This window comes from Lissotriton helveticus, chromosome 12 (genome assembly GCF_964261635.1).
Source record: "Lissotriton helveticus chromosome 12, aLisHel1.1, whole genome shotgun sequence".
Taxonomy (NCBI): Eukaryota; Metazoa; Chordata; class Amphibia; order Caudata; family Salamandridae; genus Lissotriton; species Lissotriton helveticus.
Window position 1 is genome coordinate 36,885,236 of NC_136073.1, and position 19,136 is coordinate 36,904,371.

Here is a 19,136-nt window from a genome sequence, read left to right on the forward strand (position 1 = left end):
GAGGGCTTGGGTCCTTCACGTGTTCTCCAGTCTGAGGCGCCGTGACCCACGCCGCACACGCAAGTCAGAGGGCTTGGGTACTTCACATGTTCTCCAGTCTGAGGCGCCGTGACCCTTGCCGCACACGCAAGTCTGAGGGCTTGGGTCATTCATGTGTTCTCCAGTCTGAGGCGCCGTGACCCTTGCCGCACACGCAAGTCTGAGGGCTTGGGTCATTCATGTGTTCTCCAGTCTGAGGTGCCGTGATCCTTGCCGCACACGCAAGTCTGAGGGCTTGGGTCATTCATGTGTTCTCCAGTCTGAGGCGCCGTGACCCTTGCCGCACACGCAAGTCTGAGGGCTTGGGTCATTCATGTTTTCTCCAGTCTGAGGCGCCGTGACCCTTGCCGCACACGCAAGTCTGAGGGCTTGGGTCATTCATGTGTTCTCCAGTCTGGGGCGCCGTGACCCTTGCCGCACACGCAAGTCTGAGGGCTTGGGTCATTCACGTATTCTCCAGTCTGAGGCACCGTGACCCTTGCCGCACACGCAAGTCTGAGGGCTTGGGTCATTCACGTATTCTCCATTCTAAGGCGCCGTGACCCTTGCCGCACACGCAAGTCTGAGGGCTTGGGTCATTCACGTCTTCTCCAGTCTGAGGCGCCGTGACCCTTGCCGCACACGCAAGTCTGAGAGCTTGGGTCCTTCACGTGTTCTCCAGTCTGAGGCGCCGTGACCCGCGCCGCACATGCAAGTCTGAGGGCTTGGGTCCTTCATGTCTTCTCCAGTCTGAGGCTCCGTGGCCCTTGCCGCACACGCAAGTCTGAGAGCTTGGGTCATTCATGTGTTCTCCAGTCTGAGGCACCGTGACCCGCGCCGCATGCGCAAGTCTGAGGGCTTGGGTCATTCATGTCTTCTCCAGTCTGAGGCGCCGTGACCCTTGCCGCACACGCAAGTCTGAGGGCTTGGGTCATTCATGTCTTCTCCAGTCTGAGGCGCCGTGACCCTTGCCACACACGCAAGTCTGAGGGCTTGGGTCATTCATGTCTTCTCCAGTCTGAGGCGCCGTGACCCTTGCCGCACACGCAAGTCTGAGGGCTTGGGTCATTCATGTCTTCTCCAGTCTGAGGCGCCGTGACCCTTGCCGCACACGCAAGTCTGAGGGCTTGGGTCATTCATGTCTTCTCCAGTCTGAGGCGCCTTGACCCTTGCCGCACACGCAAGTCTGAGTGCTTGGGTCATTCATGTCTTCTCCAGTCTGAGGCGCCGTGACCCTTGCCGCACACGCAAGTCTGAGGGCTTGGGTCATTCATGTGTTCTCCAGTCCGAGGCGCCGTGACCCTTGCCTCACACGCAAGTCTGAGGGCTTGGGTCATTCATGTGTTCTCCAGTCTGAGGCGCCGTGACCCTTGCCGCACACGCAAGTCTGAGGGCTTGGGTCATTCATGTGTTCTCCAGTCTGAGGCGCCGTGACCCGCGCCGCACACGCAAGTCTGAGGGCTTGGGTCATTCATGTGTTCTCCAGTCTGAGGCGCTGTGACTCTTGCCGCACACGCAAGTCTGAGGGCTTGGGTCATTCACGTGTTCTCCAGTCTGAGGCGACGTGACCCCTGCCGCACATGCAAGTCTGAGGGCTTGGGTCCTTCACGTCTTCTCCAGTCTGAGGCGCCGTGACCCTTGCCGCACACGCAAGTCTGAGGGCTTGGGTCCTTCACCTCTTCTCCAGTCTGAGGCGCCGTGACCCTTGCCGCACATGCAAGTCTGAGGGCTTGGGTCATTCATGTGTTCTCTAGTCCGAGGCGCCGTGACCCTTGCCTCACACGCAAGTCTGAGGGCTTGGGTCATTCATGTGTTCTCCAGTCTGAGGCGCCGTGACCCTTGCAGCACACGCAAGTCTGAGGGCTTGGGTCATTCATGTTTTCTCCAGTCTGAGGCGCCGTGACCCTTGCCGCACACGCAAGTCTGAGGGCTTGGGTCATTCATGTGTTCTCCAGTCTGATGCGCTGTGACCCTTGCTGCACACGCAAGTCTGAGGGCTTGGGTCATTCACGTATTCTCCAGTCTAAGGCACCGTGACCCTTGCCGCACATGCAAGTCTGAGGGCTTGGGTCATTCATGTCTTCTCCAGTCTGAGGCGCCGTGACCCTTGCCGCACATGCAAGTCTGAGGGCTCGGGTCATTCATGTCTTCTCCAGTCTGAGGCGCCGTGACCCTTGCTGCACACGCAAGTCTGAGGCCTTGGGTCATTCATGTCTTCTCCAGTCTGAGGCGCTGTGACCCTTGCCGCACACGCAAGTCTGAGGGCTTGGGTCATTCATGTCTTCTTCAGTCTGAGGAGCCGTGACCCTTGCCGCACACGCAAGTCTGAGGGCTTGGGTCATTCATGTCTTCTCCAGTCTGAGGCGCCTTGACCCTTGCCGCACACGCAAGTCTGAGGGCTTGGGTCATTCATGTGTTCTCCAGTCTGAGGCGCTGTGACCTGCGCCGCACAGGCAAGTCTGAGGGCTTGGGTCATTCATGTGTTCTCCAGTCTGAGGCGCCGTGACCCTTGCCGCACACGCAAGTCTGAGGGCTTGGGTCATTCATGTGTTCTCCAGTCTGAGGTGCCGTGACCCTTGTCGCACACGCAAGTCTGAGGGCTTGGGTCATTCGTGTTTTCTCCAGTCTGAGGCGCCGTGACCCTTGCCGCACACGCAAGTCTGAGGGCTTAGGTCATTCATGTGTTCTCCAGTCTGAGGCGCTGTGACCCTTGCCGCACACGCAAGTCTGAGGGCTTGGGTCATTCACGTATTCTCCAGTCTGAGGCACCGTGACCCTTGCCGCACACGCAAGTCTGAGGGCTTGGGTCATTCACGTATTCTCCAGTCTAAGGCGCCGTGACCCTTGCCGCACACGCAAGTCCTAGGGCTTGGGTCATTCAAGTCTTCTCCAGTCTGAGGCGCCGTGACCCTTGCCGCATACGCAAGTCTGAGGGCTTGGGTCCTTCACGTGTTCTCCAGTCTGAGGCGCCGTGACCCACGCCGCACACGCAAGTCAGAGGGCTTGGGTACTTCACATGTTCTCCAGTCTGAGGCGCCGTGACCCTTGCCGCACACGCAAGTCTGAGGGCTTGGGTCATTCATGTGTTCTCCAGTCTGAGGCGCCGTGACCCTTGCCGCACACGCAAGTCTGAGGGCTTGGGTCATTCATGTGTTCTCCAGTCTGAGGTGCCGTGATCCTTGCCGCACACGCAAGTCTGAGGGCTTGGGTCATTCATGTGTTCTCCAGTCTGAGGCGCCGTGACCCTTGCCGCACACGCAAGTCTGAGGGCTTGGGTCATTCATGTTTTCTCCAGTCTGAGGCGCCGTGACCCTTGCCGCACACGCAAGTCTGAGGGCTTGGGTCATTCATGTGTTCTCCAGTCTGGGGCGCCGTGACCCTTGCCGCACACGCAAGTCTGAGGGCTTGGGTCATTCACGTATTCTCCAGTCTGAGGCACCGTGACCCTTGCCGCACACGCAAGTCTGAGGGCTTGGGTCATTCACGTATTCTCCATTCTAAGGCGCCGTGACCCTTGCCGCACACGCAAGTCTGAGGGCTTGGGTCATTCACGTCTTCTCCAGTCTGAGGCGCCGTGACCCTTGCCGCACACGCAAGTCTGAGAGCTTGGGTCCTTCACGTGTTCTCCAGTCTGAGGCGCCGTGACCCGCGCCGCACATGCAAGTCTGAGGGCTTGGGTCCTTCATGTCTTCTCCAGTCTGAGGCTCCGTGGCCCTTGCCGCACACGCAAGTCTGAGAGCTTGGGTCATTCATGTGTTCTCCAGTCTGAGGCACCGTGACCCGCGCCGCATGCGCAAGTCTGAGGGCTTGGGTCATTCATGTCTTCTCCAGTCTGAGGCGCCGTGACCCTTGCCGCACACGCAAGTCTGAGGGCTTGGGTCATTCATGTCTTCTCCAGTCTGAGGCGCCGTGACCCTTGCCACACACGCAAGTCTGAGGGCTTGGGTCATTCATGTCTTCTCCAGTCTGAGGCGCCGTGACCCTTGCCGCACACGCAAGTCTGAGGGCTTGGGTCATTCATGTCTTCTCCAGTCTGAGGCGCCGTGACCCTTGCCGCACACGCAAGTCTGAGGGCTTGGGTCATTCATGTCTTCTCCAGTCTGAGGCGCCTTGACCCTTGCCGCACACGCAAGTCTGAGTGCTTGGGTCATTCATGTCTTCTCCAGTCTGAGGCGCCGTGACCCTTGCCGCACACGCAAGTCTGAGGGCTTGGGTCATTCATGTGTTCTCCAGTCTGAGGCGCCATGACCCTTGCCGCACACGCAAGTCTGAGGGCTTGGATCCTTCATGTCTTCTCCAGTCTGAGGTGCCGTGACCCTTGCCGCACACGCAAGTCTGAGGGCTTGGGTCATTCACGTGTTCTCCAGTCTGAGGCGCCCTGACCCGCGCCGCACACGCAAGTCTGAGGGCTTGGGTCATTCATGTCTTCTCCAGTCTGAAGCGCCGTGACCCGCGCCGCACACGCAATTCTGAGGGCTTGGGTCATTCATGTCTTCTGCAGTCTGAGGCATCGTGACCCTTGCCGCACATGCAAGTCTGAGGGCTTGGGTCATTCATGTGTTCTCCAGTCTGAGGCGCCGTGACCCGCACCGCACACGCAAGTCTGAGGGCTTGGGTCATTCATGTGTTCTCCAGTCTGAGGCGCCGTGACCCCGCCGCACACGCAATTCTGAGGGCTTGGGTCATTCATGTCTTCTCCAGTCTGAGGCGTGGTGACCCTTGCCGCACACGCAAGTCTGAGGGCTTGGGTCATTCATGTGTTCTCCAGTCTGAGGCGCCGTGACCCACACCGCACACGCAAGTCTGAGGGCTTGGGTCATTCATGTGTTCTCCAGTCTGAGGTGCCGTGACCTCGCCGCACACGCAAGTCTGAGGGCTTGGGTTCTTCATGTCTTCTCCAGTCTGAGGCGCCGTGACCCTTGCGGCACACGCAAGTCTGAGGGCTAGGGTCATTTATGTCTTCTCCAGTCTGAGGCGCCGTGACCCTTGCCGCACACGCAAGTCTGAGGGCTTGGGTCATTCATGTCTTTTACAGTCTGAGGCGCCGTGAACCTTGCCGCACACGCAAGTCTGAGGGCTTGGGTCATTCATGTCTTCTCCAGTCTGAGGCACCGTGACGCGCGCCGCACACCAAGTCTGAGGGCTTGGGTCATTCATGTGTTCTCCAGTCTGAGGCGCTGTGACCCTTGCCGCACACGCAAGTCTGAGGGCTTGGGTCCTTCATGTGTTCTCCAGTCTGAGGCGCTGTGATCCTTGCCTCACACGCAAGTCTGAGGGCTTGGGTCATTCATGTCTTCTCCAGTCTGAGGCGCAGTGACCCTTGCCGCACACGCAAGTCTGAGGGCTTGGGTCATTCTTGTCTTCTCCAGTCTGAGGCGCTGTGACCCTTGCCGCACACGCAAGTCTGAGGGCTTGGGTCATTCATGTCTTCTCCAGTCTGAGGCGCCGTGACCCTTGCCGCACACGCAAGTCTGAGGGCTTGGGTCATTCATGTCTTCTCCAGTCTGAGGCACCTTGACCCTTGCCGCACACGCAAATCTGAGGGCATGGGTCATTCATGTGTTCTCCAGTCTGAGGCGCCGTGACCCGCGCCGCACACGCAAGTCTGAGGGCTTGGGTCATTCATGTGTTCTCCAGTCTGAGGCGCCGTGACCCTTGCCACACACGCAAGTCTGAGGGCTTGGGTCATTCATTTGTTCTCCAGTCTGAGGCGCCGTGACCCTTGCCGCAAACGCAAGTCTGAGGGCTTGGGTCATTCATGTCTTCTCCAGTCCAAGGCGCCGTGACTCTTGCGGCACACACAAGTCTGAGTGCATGGGTCATTCATGTGTTCTCCAGTCTGAGGCACCGTAACACGCGCCACACACGCAAGTCTGAGGGCTTGGGTCATTCATGTGTTTTCCAGTCTGAGGCGCCGTGACCCTTGCCGCACACGCAAGTCTGAGGGCTTGGGTCCTTCATGTGTTCTCCAGTCTGAGGAGCCGTGACCCTTGCCACACACGCAAGTCTGAGGGCTTGGGTCATTCATGTGTTCTCCAGTCTGAGGCGCTGTGACCCTTGCCGCACACGCAAGTCTGAGGGCTTGGGTCATTCATGTGTTCTCCAGTCTGAGGCGCCGTGACCCTTGCCGCACACGCAAGTCTGATTGCTTGGGTCATTCATGTCTTCTCCAGTCTGAGGCGCCTTGACCCATGTCGCACACGCAAGTCTGAGGGCTTGGGTCATTCATGTGTTCTCCAGTCTGAGGTGCCGTGACCCTTGCCGCACACGCAAGTCTGAGGGCTTGGGTCCTTCAAGTGTTCTCCAGTCTGAGGCGCCGTGACCCTTGCCGCACACGCAAGTCTGAGGGCTTGGGTCATTCACGTGTTCTTCAGTCTGAGGCGACGTGACCCTTGCCGCACACGCAAGTCTGAGGGCTTGGGTCATTCATGTCTTCTCCAGTCTGAGGCGCCGTGACCCTTGCCGCACACGCAAGTCTGAGGGCTTGGGTCATTCATGTCTTCTCCAGTCTGAGGCTCCTTGACCCTTGCCGCACACGCAAGTCTGAGGGCTTGGGTCATTCATGTGTTCTTCAGTCTAAGGCGCCGTCACCCTTGCCGCACACGCAAGTCTGAGGGCTTGGGTCCTTCATGTGTTCTTCAGTCTGAGGCGCGGTGACCCTTGCCGCACACGCAAGTCTGAGGGCTTGGGTCATTCATGTGTTCTCCAGTCTGAGGCGCTGTGACTCTTGCTGCACACGCAAGTCTGAGTGCTTGGGTCATTCATGTGTTCTCCAGTCTGAGGTGCCGTGACCCTTGCCGCACACGCAAGTCTGAGGGCTTGGGTCATTCATGTCTTCTCCAGTCTGAGGCGCCTTGACCTTTGTAGCACACGCAAGTCTGAGGGCTTGGGTCATTCATGTGTTCTCCAGTCTGAGGCGCCGTGACCCTTGCCGCACACGCAAGTCTGAGGGCTTGGGTCATTCACGTGTTCTTCAGTCTGAGGCGACGTGACCCTTGCCGCACACGCAAGTCTGAGGGCTTGGGTCATTCATGTCTTCTCCAGTCTGAGGCGCCGTGACCCTTGCCGCACACGCAAGTCTGAGGGCTTGGGTCATTCATGTCTTCTCCAGTCTGAGGCTCCTTGACCCTTGCCGCACACGCAAGTCTGAGGGCTTGGGTCATTCATGTGTTCTTCAGTCTAAGGCGCCGTCACCCTTGCCGCACACGCAAGTCTGAGGGCTTGGGTCCTTCATGTGTTCTTCAGTCTGAGGCGCGGTGACCCTTGCCGCACACGCAAGTCTGAGGGCTTGGGTCATTCACGTGTTCTTCAGTCTGAGGCAACGTGACCCTTGCCGCACACGCAAGTCTGAGGGCTTGGGTCATTCATGTCTTCTCCAGTCTGAGGCGCCGTGACCCTTGCCGCACACGCAAGTCTGAGGGCTTGGGTCATTCATGTCTTCTCCAGTCTGAGGCTCCTTGACCCTTGCCGCACACGCAAGTCTGAGGTCTTGGGTCATTCATGTGTTCTTCAGTCTAAGGCGCCGTCACCCTTGCCGCACACGCAAGTCTGAGGGCTTGGGTCCTTCATGTGTTCTTCAGTCTGAGGCGCCGTGACCCTTGCCGCACACGCAAGTCTGAGGGCTTGGGTCATTCATGTGTTCTCCAGTCTGAGGCGCTGTGACTCTTGCCGCACACGCAAGTCTGAGTGCTTGGGTCATTCATGTGTTCTCCAGTCTGAGGCGCCGTGACCCTTGCCGCACACGCAAGTCTGAGGGCTTGGGTCATTCATGTCTTCTCCAGTCTGAGGCGCCTTGACCTTTGTCGCACACGCAAGTCTGAGGGCTTGGGTCATTCATGTGTTCTCCAGTCTGAGGCGCCGTGACCCGCGCCGCAAACGCAAGTCTGAGGGCTTGGGTCATTCATGTGTTCTCCAGTCTGAGGCGCTGTGACTCTTGCCGCACACGCAAGTCTGAGGGCTTGGGTCATTCATGTGTTCTCCAGTCTGAGGCGCTGTGACTCTTGCCGCACACGCAAATCTGAGGGCTTGGGTCATTCACGTGTTCTCCAGTCTGAGGCGCCCTGACCCGCGCCGCACACGCAAGTCTGAGGGCTTGGGTCATTCATGTCTTCTCCAGTCTGAGGCGCCGTGACCCTTGCCGCACATGCAAGTCTGAGGGCTTGGGTCATTCATGTCTTCTCCAGTCTGAGGCGCCGTGACCCTTGCTACACACGCAAGTCTGAGGCCTTGGGTCATTCATGTCTTCTCCAGTCTGAGGTGCTGTGACCCTTGCCGCACACGCAAGTCTGAGGGCTTGGGTCATTCATGTCTTCTTCAGTCTGAGGAGCCGTGACCCTTGCCGCACACGCAAGTCTGAGGGCTTGGGTCATTCATGTCTTCTTCAGTCTGAGTCGCCTTGACCTTTGCCGCACACGCATGTCTGAGGGCTTGGGTCATTCATGTGTTCTCCAGTCTGAGGCGCTGTGACCTGCGACGCACACGCAAGTCTGAGGGCTTGGGTCATTCATGTGTTCTCCAGTCTGAGGCACCGTGACCCTTGCCGCACATGCAAGTCTGAGGGCTTGGGTCATTCATGTGTTCTCCAGTCTGAGGCGCCGTGACCCTTGCCGCACACGCAAGTCTGAGGGCTTGGGTCATTCACGTATTCTCCAGTCTAAGGCGCCGTGACCCTTGCCGCACACGCAAATCTGAGGGCTTGGGTCATTCACGTCTTCTCCAGTCTGAGGCGCCGTGACCCTTGCCGCAAACGCAAGTCTGAGGGCTTGGGTCCTTCACGTGTTCTCCAGTCTGAGGCGCCGTGACCCACGCCGCACAAGCAAGTCAGAGGGCTTGGGTACTTCACATGTTCTCCAGTCTGAGGTGCCGTGACCCTTGCCGCACACACAAGTCTGAGGGCTTGGGTCCTTCAAGTGTTCTCCAGTCTGAGGCGCCGTGACCCTTGCCGCACACGCAAGTCTGAGGGCTTGGGTCATTCACGTGTTCTCCAGTCTGAGGCGACGTGACCCCTGCCGCACATGCAAGTCTGAGGGCTTGGGTCCTTCACGTCTTCTCCAGTCTGAGGCGCCGTGACCCTTGCCGCACACGCAAGTCTGAGGGCTTGGGTCCTTCACCTCTTCTCCAGTCTGAGGTGCCGTGACCCTTGCCGCACATGCAAGTCTGAGGGCTTGGGTCATTCATGTGTTCTCTAGTCCGAGGCGCCGTGACCCTTGCCTCACACGCAAGTCTGAGGGCTTGGGTCATTCATGTGTTCTCCAGTCTGAGGCGCCGTGACCCTTGCAGCACACGCAAGTCTGAGGGCTTGGGTCATTCATGTTTTCTCCAGTCTGAGGCGCCGTGACCCTTGCCGCACACGCAAGTCTGAGGGCTTGGGTCATTCATGTGTTCTCCAGTCTGATGCGCCGTGACCCTTGCTGCACACGCAAGTCTGAGGGCTTGGGTCATTCACGTATTCTCCAGTCTAAGGCACCGTGACCCTTGCCGCACATGCAAGTCTGAGGGCTTGGGTCATTCATGTCTTCTCCAGTCTGAGGCGCCGTGACCCTTGCCGCACATGCAAGTCTGAGGGCTCGGGTCATTCATGTCTTCTCCAGTCTGAGGCGCCGTGACCCTTGCTGCACACGCAAGTCTGAGGCCTTGGGTCATTCATGTCTTCTCCAGTCTGAGGCGCTGTGACCCTTGCCGCACACGCAAGTCTGAGGGCTTGGGTCATTCATGTCTTCTTCAGTCTGAGGAGCCGTGACCCTTGCCGCACACGCAAGTCTGAGGGCTTGGGTCATTCATGTCTTCTCCAGTCTGAGGCGCCTTGACCCTTGCCGCACACGCAAGTCTGAGGGCTTCGGTCATTCATGTGTTCTCCAGTCTGAGGCGCTGTGACCTGCGCCGCACAGGCAAGTCTGAGGGCTTGGGTCATTCATGTGTTCTCCAGTCTGAGGCGCCGTGACCCTTGCCGCACACGCAAGTCTGAGGGCTTGGGTCATTCATGTGTTCTCCAGTCTGAGGTGCCGTGACCCTTGTCGCACACGCAAGTCTGAGGGCTTGGGTCATTCGTGTTTTCTCCAGTCTGAGGCGCCGTGACCCTTGCCGCACACGCAAGTCTGAGGGCTTAGGTCATTCATGTGTTCTCCAGTCTGAGGCGCTGTGACCCTTGCCGCACACGCAAGTCTGAGGGCTTGGGTCATTCACGTATTCTCCAGTCTGAGGCACCGTGACCCTTGCCGCACACGCAAGTCTGAGGGCTTGGGTCATTCACGTATTCTCCAGTCTAAGGCGCCGTGACCCTTGCCGCACACGCAAGTCCTAGGGCTTGGGTCATTCAAGTCTTCTCCAGTCTGAGGCGCCGTGACCCTTGCCGCATACGCAAGTCTGAGGGCTTGGGTCCTTCACGTGTTCTCCAGTCTGAGGCGCCGTGACCCACGCCGCACACGCAAGTCAGAGGGCTTGGGTACTTCACATGTTCTCCAGTCTGAGGCGCCGTGACCCTTGCCGCACACGCAAGTCTGAGGGCTTGGGTCATTCATGTGTTCTCCAGTCTGAGGTGCCGTGACCCTTGCCGCACACGCAAGTCTGAGGGCTTGGGTCATTCATGTGTTCTCCAGTCTGAGGTGCCGTGATCCTTGCCGCACACGCAAGTCTGAGGGCTTGGGTCATTCATGTGTTCTCCAGTCTGAGGCGCCGTGACCCTTGCCGCACACGCAAGTCTGAGGGCTTGGGTCATTCATGTTTTCTCCAGTCTGAGGCGCCGTGACCCTTGCCGCACACGCAAGTCTGAGGGCTTGGGTCATTCATGTGTTCTCCAGTCTGGGGCGCCGTGACCCTTGCCGCACACGCAAGTCTGAGGGCTTGGGTCATTCACGTATTCTCCAGTCTGAGGCACCGTGACCCTTGCCGCACACGCAAGTCTGAGGGCTTGGGTCATTCACGTATTCTCCATTCTAAGGCGCCGTGACCCTTGCCGCACACGCAAGTCTGAGGGCTTGGGTCATTCACGTCTTCTCCAGTCTGAGGCGCCGTGACCCTTGCCACACACGCAAGTCTGAGAGCTTGGGTCCTTCACGTGTTCTCCAGTCTGAGGCGCCGTGACCCGCGCCGCACATGCAAGTCTGAGGGCTTGGGTCCTTCATGTCTTCTCCAGTCTGAGGCTCCGTGGCCCTTGCCGCACACGCAAGTCTGAGAGCTTGGGTCATTCATGTGTTCTCCAGTCTGAGGCGCCGTGACCCGCGCCGCATGCGCAAGTCTGAGGGCTTGGGTCATTCATGTCTTCTCCAGTCTGAGGCGCCGTGACCCTTGCCGCACACGCAAGTCTGAGGGCTTGGGTCATTCATGTCTTCTCCAGTCTGAGGCGCCGTGATCCTTGCCACACACGCAAGTCTAAGGGCTTGGGTCATTCATGTCTTCTCCAGTCTGAGGCGCCGTGACCCTTGCCGCACACGCAAGTCTGAGGGCTTGGGTCATTCATGTCTTCTCCAGTCTGAGGCGCCGTGACCCTTGCCGCATACGCAAGTCTGAGGGCTTGGGTCATTCATGTCTTCTCCAGTCTGAGGCGCCTTGACCCTTGCCGCACACGCAAGTCTGAGTGCTTGGGTCATTCATGTCTTCTCCAGTCTGAGGCGCCATGACCCTTGCCGCACACGCAAGTCTGAGGGCTTGGGTCATTCATGTGTTCTCCAGTCTGAGGCGCCATGACCCTTGCCGCACACGCAAGTCTGAGGGCTTGGATCCTTCATGTCTTCTCCAGTCTGAGGTGCCGTGACCCTTGCCGCACACGCAAGTCTGAGGGCTTGGGTCATTCACGTGTTCTCCAGTCTGAGGCGCCCTGACCCGCGCCGCACACGCAAGTCTGAGGGCTTGGGTCATTCATGTCTTCTCCAGTCTGAAGCGCCGTGACCCGCGCCGCACACGCAATTCTGAGGGCTTGGGTCATTCATGTCTTCTGCAGTCTGAGGCATCGTGACCCTTGCCGCACATGCAAGTCTGAGGGCTTGGGTCATTCATGTGTTCTCCAGTCTGAGGCGCCGTGACCCGCACCGCACACGCAAGTCTGAGGGCTTGGGTCATTCATGTGTTCTCCAGTCTGAGGCGCCGTGACCCCGCCGTACACGCAATTCTGAGGGCTTGGGTCATTCATGTCTTCTCCAGTCTGAGGCGTGGTGACCCTTGCCGCACACGCAAGTCTGAGGGCTTGGGTCATTCATGTGTTCTCCAGTCTGAGGCGCCGTGACCCACACCGCACACGCAAGTCTGAGGGCTTGGGTCATTCATGTGTTCTCCAGTCTGAGGTGCCGTGACCTCGCCGCACACGCAAGTCTGAGGGCTTGGGTTCTTCATGTCTTCTCCAGTCTGAGGCGCCGTGACCCTTGCGGCACATGCAAGTCTGAGGGCTAGGGTCATTTATGTCTTCTCCAGTCTGAGGCGCCGTGACCCTTGCCGCACACGCAAGTCTGAGGGCTTGGGTCATTCATGTCTTTTACAGTCTGAGGCGCCGTGAACCTTGCCGCACACGCAAGTCTGAGGGCTTGGGTCATTCATGTCTTCTCCAGTCTGAGGCACCGTGACGCGCGCCGCACACCAAGTCTGAGGGCTTGGGTCATTCATGTGTTCTCCAGTCTGAGGCGCCGTGACCCTTGCCGCACATGCAAGTCTGAGGGCTTGGGTCATTCATGTGTTCTCTAGTCCGAGGCGCCGTGACCCTTGCCTCACACGCAAGTCTGAGGGCTTGGGTCATTCATGTGTTCTCCAGTCTGAGGCGCCGTGACCCTTGCAGCACACGCAAGTCTGAGGGCTTGGGTCATTCATGTTTTCTCCAGTCTGAGGCGCCGTGACCCTTGCCGCACACGCAAGTCTGAGGGCTTGGGTCATTCATGTGTTCTCCAGTCTGATGCGCTGTGACCCTTGCTGCACACGCAAGTCTGAGGGCTTGGGTCATTCACGTATTCTCCAGTCTAAGGCACCGTGACCCTTGCCGCACATGCAAGTCTGAGGGCTTGGGTCATTCATGTCTTCTCCAGTCTGAGGCGCCGTGACCCTTGCCGCACATGCAAGTCTGAGGGCTCGGGTCATTCATGTCTTCTCCAGTCTGAGGCGCCGTGACCCTTGCTGCACACGCAAGTCTGAGGCCTTGGGTCATTCATGTCTTCTCCAGTCTGAGGCGCTGTGACCCTTGCCGCACACGCAAGTCTGAGGGCTTGGGTCATTCATGTCTTCTTCAGTCTGAGGAGCCGTGACCCTTGCCGCACACGCAAGTCTGAGGGCTTGGGTCATTCATGTCTTCTCCAGTCTGAGGCGCCTTGACCCTTGCCGCACACGCAAGTCTGAGGGCTTGGGTCATTCATGTGTTCTCCAGTCTGAGGCGCTGTGACCTGCGCCGCACAGGCAAGTCTGAGGGCTTGGGTCATTCATGTGTTCTCCAGTCTGAGGCGCCGTGACCCTTGCCGCACACGCAAGTCTGAGGGCTTGGGTCATTCATGTGTTCTCCAGTCTGAGGTGCCGTGACCCTTGTCGCACACGCAAGTCTGAGGGCTTGGGTCATTCGTGTTTTCTCCAGTCTGAGGCGCCGTGACCCTTGCCGCACACGCAAGTCTGAGGGCTTAGGTCATTCATGTGTTCTCCAGTCTGAGGCGCTGTGACCCTTGCCGCACACGCAAGTCTGAGGGCTTGGGTCATTCACGTATTCTCCAGTCTGAGGCACCGTGACCCTTGCCGCACACGCAAGTCTGAGGGCTTGGGTCATTCACGTATTCTCCAGTCTAAGGCGCCGTGACCCTTGCCGCACACGCAAGTCCTAGGGCTTGGGTCATTCAAGTCTTCTCCAGTCTGAGGCGCCGTGACCCTTGCCGCATACGCAAGTCTGAGGGCTTGGGTCCTTCACGTGTTCTCCAGTCTGAGGCGCCGTGACCCACGCCGCACACGCAAGTCAGAGGGCTTGGGTACTTCACATGTTCTCCAGTCTGAGGCGCCGTGACCCTTGCCGCACACGCAAGTCTGAGGGCTTGGGTCATTCATGTGTTCTCCAGTCTGAGGCGCCGTGACCCTTGCCGCACACGCAAGTCTGAGGGCTTGGGTCATTCATGTGTTCTCCAGTCTGAGGTGCCGTGATCCTTGCCGCACACGCAAGTCTGAGGGCTTGGGTCATTCATGTGTTCTCCAGTCTGAGGCGCCGTGACCCTTGCCGCACACGCAAGTCTGAGGGCTTGGGTCATTCATGTTTTCTCCAGTCTGAGGCGCCGTGACCCTTGCCGCACACGCAAGTCTGAGGGCTTGGGTCATTCATGTGTTCTCCAGTCTGGGGCGCCGTGACCCTTGCCGCACACGCAAGTCTGAGGGCTTGGGTCATTCACGTATTCTCCAGTCTGAGGCACCGTGACCCTTGCCGCACACGCAAGTCTGAGGGCTTGGGTCATTCACGTATTCTCCATTCTAAGGCGCCGTGACCCTTGCCGCACACGCAAGTCTGAGGGCTTGGGTCATTCACGTCTTCTCCAGTCTGAGGCGCCGTGACCCTTGCCGCACACGCAAGTCTGAGAGCTTGGGTCCTTCACGTGTTCTCCAGTCTGAGGCGCCGTGACCCGCGCCGCACATGCAAGTCTGAGGGCTTGGGTCCTTCATGTCTTCTCCAGTCTGAGGCTCCGTGGCCCTTGCCGCACACGCAAGTCTGAGAGCTTGGGTCATTCATGTGTTCTCCAGTCTGAGGCACCGTGACCCGCGCCGCATGCGCAAGTCTGAGGGCTTGGGTCATTCATGTCTTCTCCAGTCTGAGGCGCCGTGACCCTTGCCGCACACGCAAGTCTGAGGGCTTGGGTCATTCATGTCTTCTCCAGTCTGAGGCGCCGTGACCCTTGCCACACACGCAAGTCTGAGGGCTTGGGTCATTCATGTCTTCTCCAGTCTGAGGCGCCGTGACCCTTGCCGCACACGCAAGTCTGAGGGCTTGGGTCATTCATGTCTTCTCCAGTCTGAGGCGCCGTGACCCTTGCCGCACACGCAAGTCTGAGGGCTTGGGTCATTCATGTCTTCTCCAGTCTGAGGCGCCTTGACCCTTGCCGCACACGCAAGTCTGAGTGCTTGGGTCATTCATGTCTTCTCCAGTCTGAGGCGCCGTGACCCTTGCCGCACACGCAAGTCTGAGGGCTTGGGTCATTCATGTGTTCTCCAGTCTGAGGCGCCATGACCCTTGCCGCACACGCAAGTCTGAGGGCTTGGATCCTTCATGTCTTCTCCAGTCTGAGGTGCCGTGACCCTTGCCGCACACGCAAGTCTGAGGGCTTGGGTCATTCACGTGTTCTCCAGTCTGAGGCGCCCTGACCAGCGCCGCACACGCAAGTCTGAGGGCTTGGGTCATTCATGTCTTCTCCAGTCTGAAGCGCCGTGACCCGCGCCGCACACGCAATTCTGAGGGCTTGGGTCATTCATGTCTTCTGCAGTCTGAGGCATCGTGACCCTTGCCGCACATGCAAGTCTGAGGGCTTGGGTCATTCATGTGTTCTCCAGTCTGAGGCGCCGTGACCCGCACCGCACACGCAAGTCTGAGGGCTTGGGTCATTCATGTGTTCTCCAGTCTGAGGCGCCGTGACCCCGCCGCACACGCAATTCTGAGGGCTTGGGTCATTCATGTCTTCTCCAGTCTGAGGCGTGGTGACCCTTGCCGCACACGCAAGTCTGAGGGCTTGGGTCATTCATGTGTTCTCCAGTCTGAGGCGCCGTGACCCACACCGCACACGCAAGTCTGAGGGCTTGGGTCATTCATGTGTTCTCCAGTCTGAGGTGCCGTGACCTCGCCGCACACGCAAGTCTGAGGGCTTGGGTTCTTCATGTCTTCTCCAGTCTGAGGCGCCGTGACCCTTGCGGCACACGCAAGTCTGAGGGCTAGGGTCATTTATGTCTTCTCCAGTCTGAGGCGCCGTGACCCTTGCCGCACACGCAAGTCTGAGGGCTTGGGTCATTCATGTCTTTTACAGTCTGAGGCGCCGTGAACCTTGCCGCACACGCAAGTCTGAGGGCTTGGGTCATTCATGTCTTCTCCAGTCTGAGGCACCGTGACGCGCGCCGCACACCAAGTCTGAGGGCTTGGGTCATTCATGTGTTCTCCAGTCTGAGGCGCTGTGACCCTTGCCGCACACGCAAGTCTGAGGGCTTGGGTCCTTCATGTGTTCTCCAGTCTGAGGCGCTGTGATCCTTGCCTCACACGCAAGTCTGAGGGCTTGGGTCATTCATGTCTTCTCCAGTCTGAGGCGCAGTGACCCTTGCCGCACACGCAAGTCTGAGGGCTTGGGTCATTCTTGTCTTCTCCAGTCTGAGGCGCTGTGACCATTGCCGCACACGCAAGTCTGAGGGCTTGGGTCATTCATGTCTTCTCCAGTCTGAGGCGCCGTGACCCTTGCCGCACACGCAAGTCTGAGGGCTTGGGTCATTCATGTCTTCTCCAGTCTGAGGCACCTTGACCCTTGCCGCACACGCAAATCTGAGGGCATGGGTCATTCATGTGTTCTCCAGTCTGAGGCGCCGTGACCCGCGCCGCACACGCAAGTCTGAGGGCTTGGGTCATTCATGTGTTCTCCAGTCTGAGGCGCCGTGACCCTTGCCACACACGCAAGTCTGAGGGCTTGGGTCATTCATTTGTTCTCCAGTCTGAGGCGCCGTGACCCTTGCCGCAAACGCAAGTCTGAGGGCTTGGGTCATTCATGTCTTCTCCAGTCCAAGGCGCCGTGACTCTTGCGGCACACACAAGTCTGAGTGCATGGGTCATTCATGTGTTCTCCAGTCTGAGGCACCGTAACACGCGCCACACACGCAAGTCTGAGGGCTTGGGTCATTCATGTGTTTTCCAGTCTGAGGCGCCGTGACCCTTGCCGCACACGCAAGTCTGAGGGCTTGGGTCCTTCATGTGTTCTCCAGTCTGAGGAGCCGTGACCCTTGCCACACACGCAAGTCTGAGGGCTTGGGTCATTCATGTGTTCTCCAGTCTGAGGCGCTGTGACCCTTGCCGCACACGCAAGTCTGAGGGCTTGGGTCATTCATGTGTTCTCCAGTCTGAGGCGCCGTGACCCTTGCCGCACACGCAAGTCTGATTGCTTGGGTCATTCATGTCTTCTCCAGTCTGAGGCGCCTTGACCCATGTCGCACACGCAAGTCTGAGGGCTTGGGTCATTCATGTGTTCTCCAGTCTGAGGTGCCGTGACCCTTGCCGCACACGCAAGTCTGAGGGCTTGGGTCCTTCAAGTGTTCTCCAGTCTGAGGCGCCGTGACCCTTGCCGCACACGCAAGTCTGAGGGCTTGGGTCATTCACGTGTTCTTCAGTCTGAGGCGACGTGACCCTTGCCGCACACGCAAGTCTGAGGGCTTGGGTCATTCATGTCTTCTCCAGTCTGAGGCGCCGTGACCCTTGCCGCACACGCAAGTCTGAGGGCTTGGGTCATTCATGTCTTCTCCAGTCTGAGGCTCCTTGACCCTTGCCGCACACGCAAGTCTGAGGGCTTGGGTCATTCATGTGTTCTTCAGTCTAAGGCGCCGTCACCCTTGCCGCACACGCAAGTCTGAGGGCTTGGGTCCTTCATGTGTTCTTCAGTCTGAGGCGCGGTGACCCTTGCCGCACACGCAAGTCTGAGGGCTTGGGTCATTCATGTGTTCTCCAGTCTGAGGCGCTGTGACTCTTGCTGCACACGCAAGTCTGAGTGCTTGGGTCATTCATGTGTTCTCCAGTCTGAGGTGCCGTGACCCTTGCCGCACACGCAAGTCTGAGGGCTTGGGTCATTCATGTCTTCTCCAGTCTGAGGCGCCTTGACCTTTGTAGCACACGCAAGTCTGAGGGCTTGGGTCATTCATGTGTTCTCCAGTCTGAGGCGCCGTGACCCTTGCCGCACACGCAAGTCTGAGGGCTTGGGTCATTCACGTGTTCTTCAGTCTGAGGCGACGTGACCCTTGCCGCACACGCAAGTCTGAGGGCTTGGGTCATTCATGTCTTCTCCAGTCTGAGGCGCCGTGACCCTTGCCGCACACGCAAGTCTGAGGGCTTGGGTCATTCATGTCTTCTCCAGTCTGAGGCTCCTTGACCCTTGCCGCACACGCAAGTCTGAGGGCTTGGGTCATTCATGTGTTCTTCAGTCTAAGGCGCCGTCACCCTTGCCGCACACGCAAGTCTGAGGGCTTGGGTCCTTCATGTGTTCTTCAGTCTGAGGCGCGGTGACCCTTGCCGCACACGCAAGTCTGAGGGCTTGGGTCATTCATGTCTTCTCCAGTCTGAGGCTCCTTGACCCTTGCCGCACACGCAAGTCTGAGGGCTTGGGTCATTCATGTGTTCTTCAGTCTAAGGCGCCGTCACCCTTGCCGCACACGCAAGTCTGAGGGCTTGGGTCATTCATGTGTTCTCCAGTCTGAGGTGCCGTGACCCTTGCCGCACACGCAAGTCTGAGGGCTTGGGTCCTTCAAGTGTTCTCCAGTCTGAGGCGCCGTGACCCTTGCCGCACACGCAAGTCTGAGGGCTTGGGTCATTCACGTGTTCTTCAGTCTGAGGCAACGTGACCCTTGCCGCACACGCAAGTCTGAGGGCTTGGGTCATTCATGTCTTCTCCAGTCTGAGGCGCCGTGACCCTTGCCGCACACGCAAGTCTGAGGGCTTGGGTCATTCATGTCTTCTCCAGTCTGAGGCTCCTTGACCCTTGCCGCACACGCAAGTCTGAGGTCTTGGGTCATTCATGTGTTCTTCAGTCTAAGGCGCCGTCACCCTTGCCGCACACGCAAGTCTGAGGGCTTGGGTCCTTCATGTGTTCTTCAGTCTGAGGCGCCGTGACCCTTGCCGCACACGCAAGTCTGAGGGCTTGGGTCATTCATGTGTTCTCCAGTCTGAGGCGCTGTGACTCTTGCCGCACACGCAAGTCTGAGTGCTTGGGTCATTCATGTGTTCTCCAGTCTGAGGCGCCGTGACCCTTGCCGCACACGCAAGTCTGAGGGCTTGGGTCATTCATGTCTTCTCCAGTCTGAGGCGCCTTGACCTTTGTCGCACACGCAAGTCTGAGGGCTTGGGTCATTCATGTGTTCTCCAGTCTGAGGCGCCGTGACCCGCGCCGCAAACGCAAGTCTGAGGGCTTGGGTCATTCATGTGTTCTCCAGTCTGAGGCGCTGTGACTCTT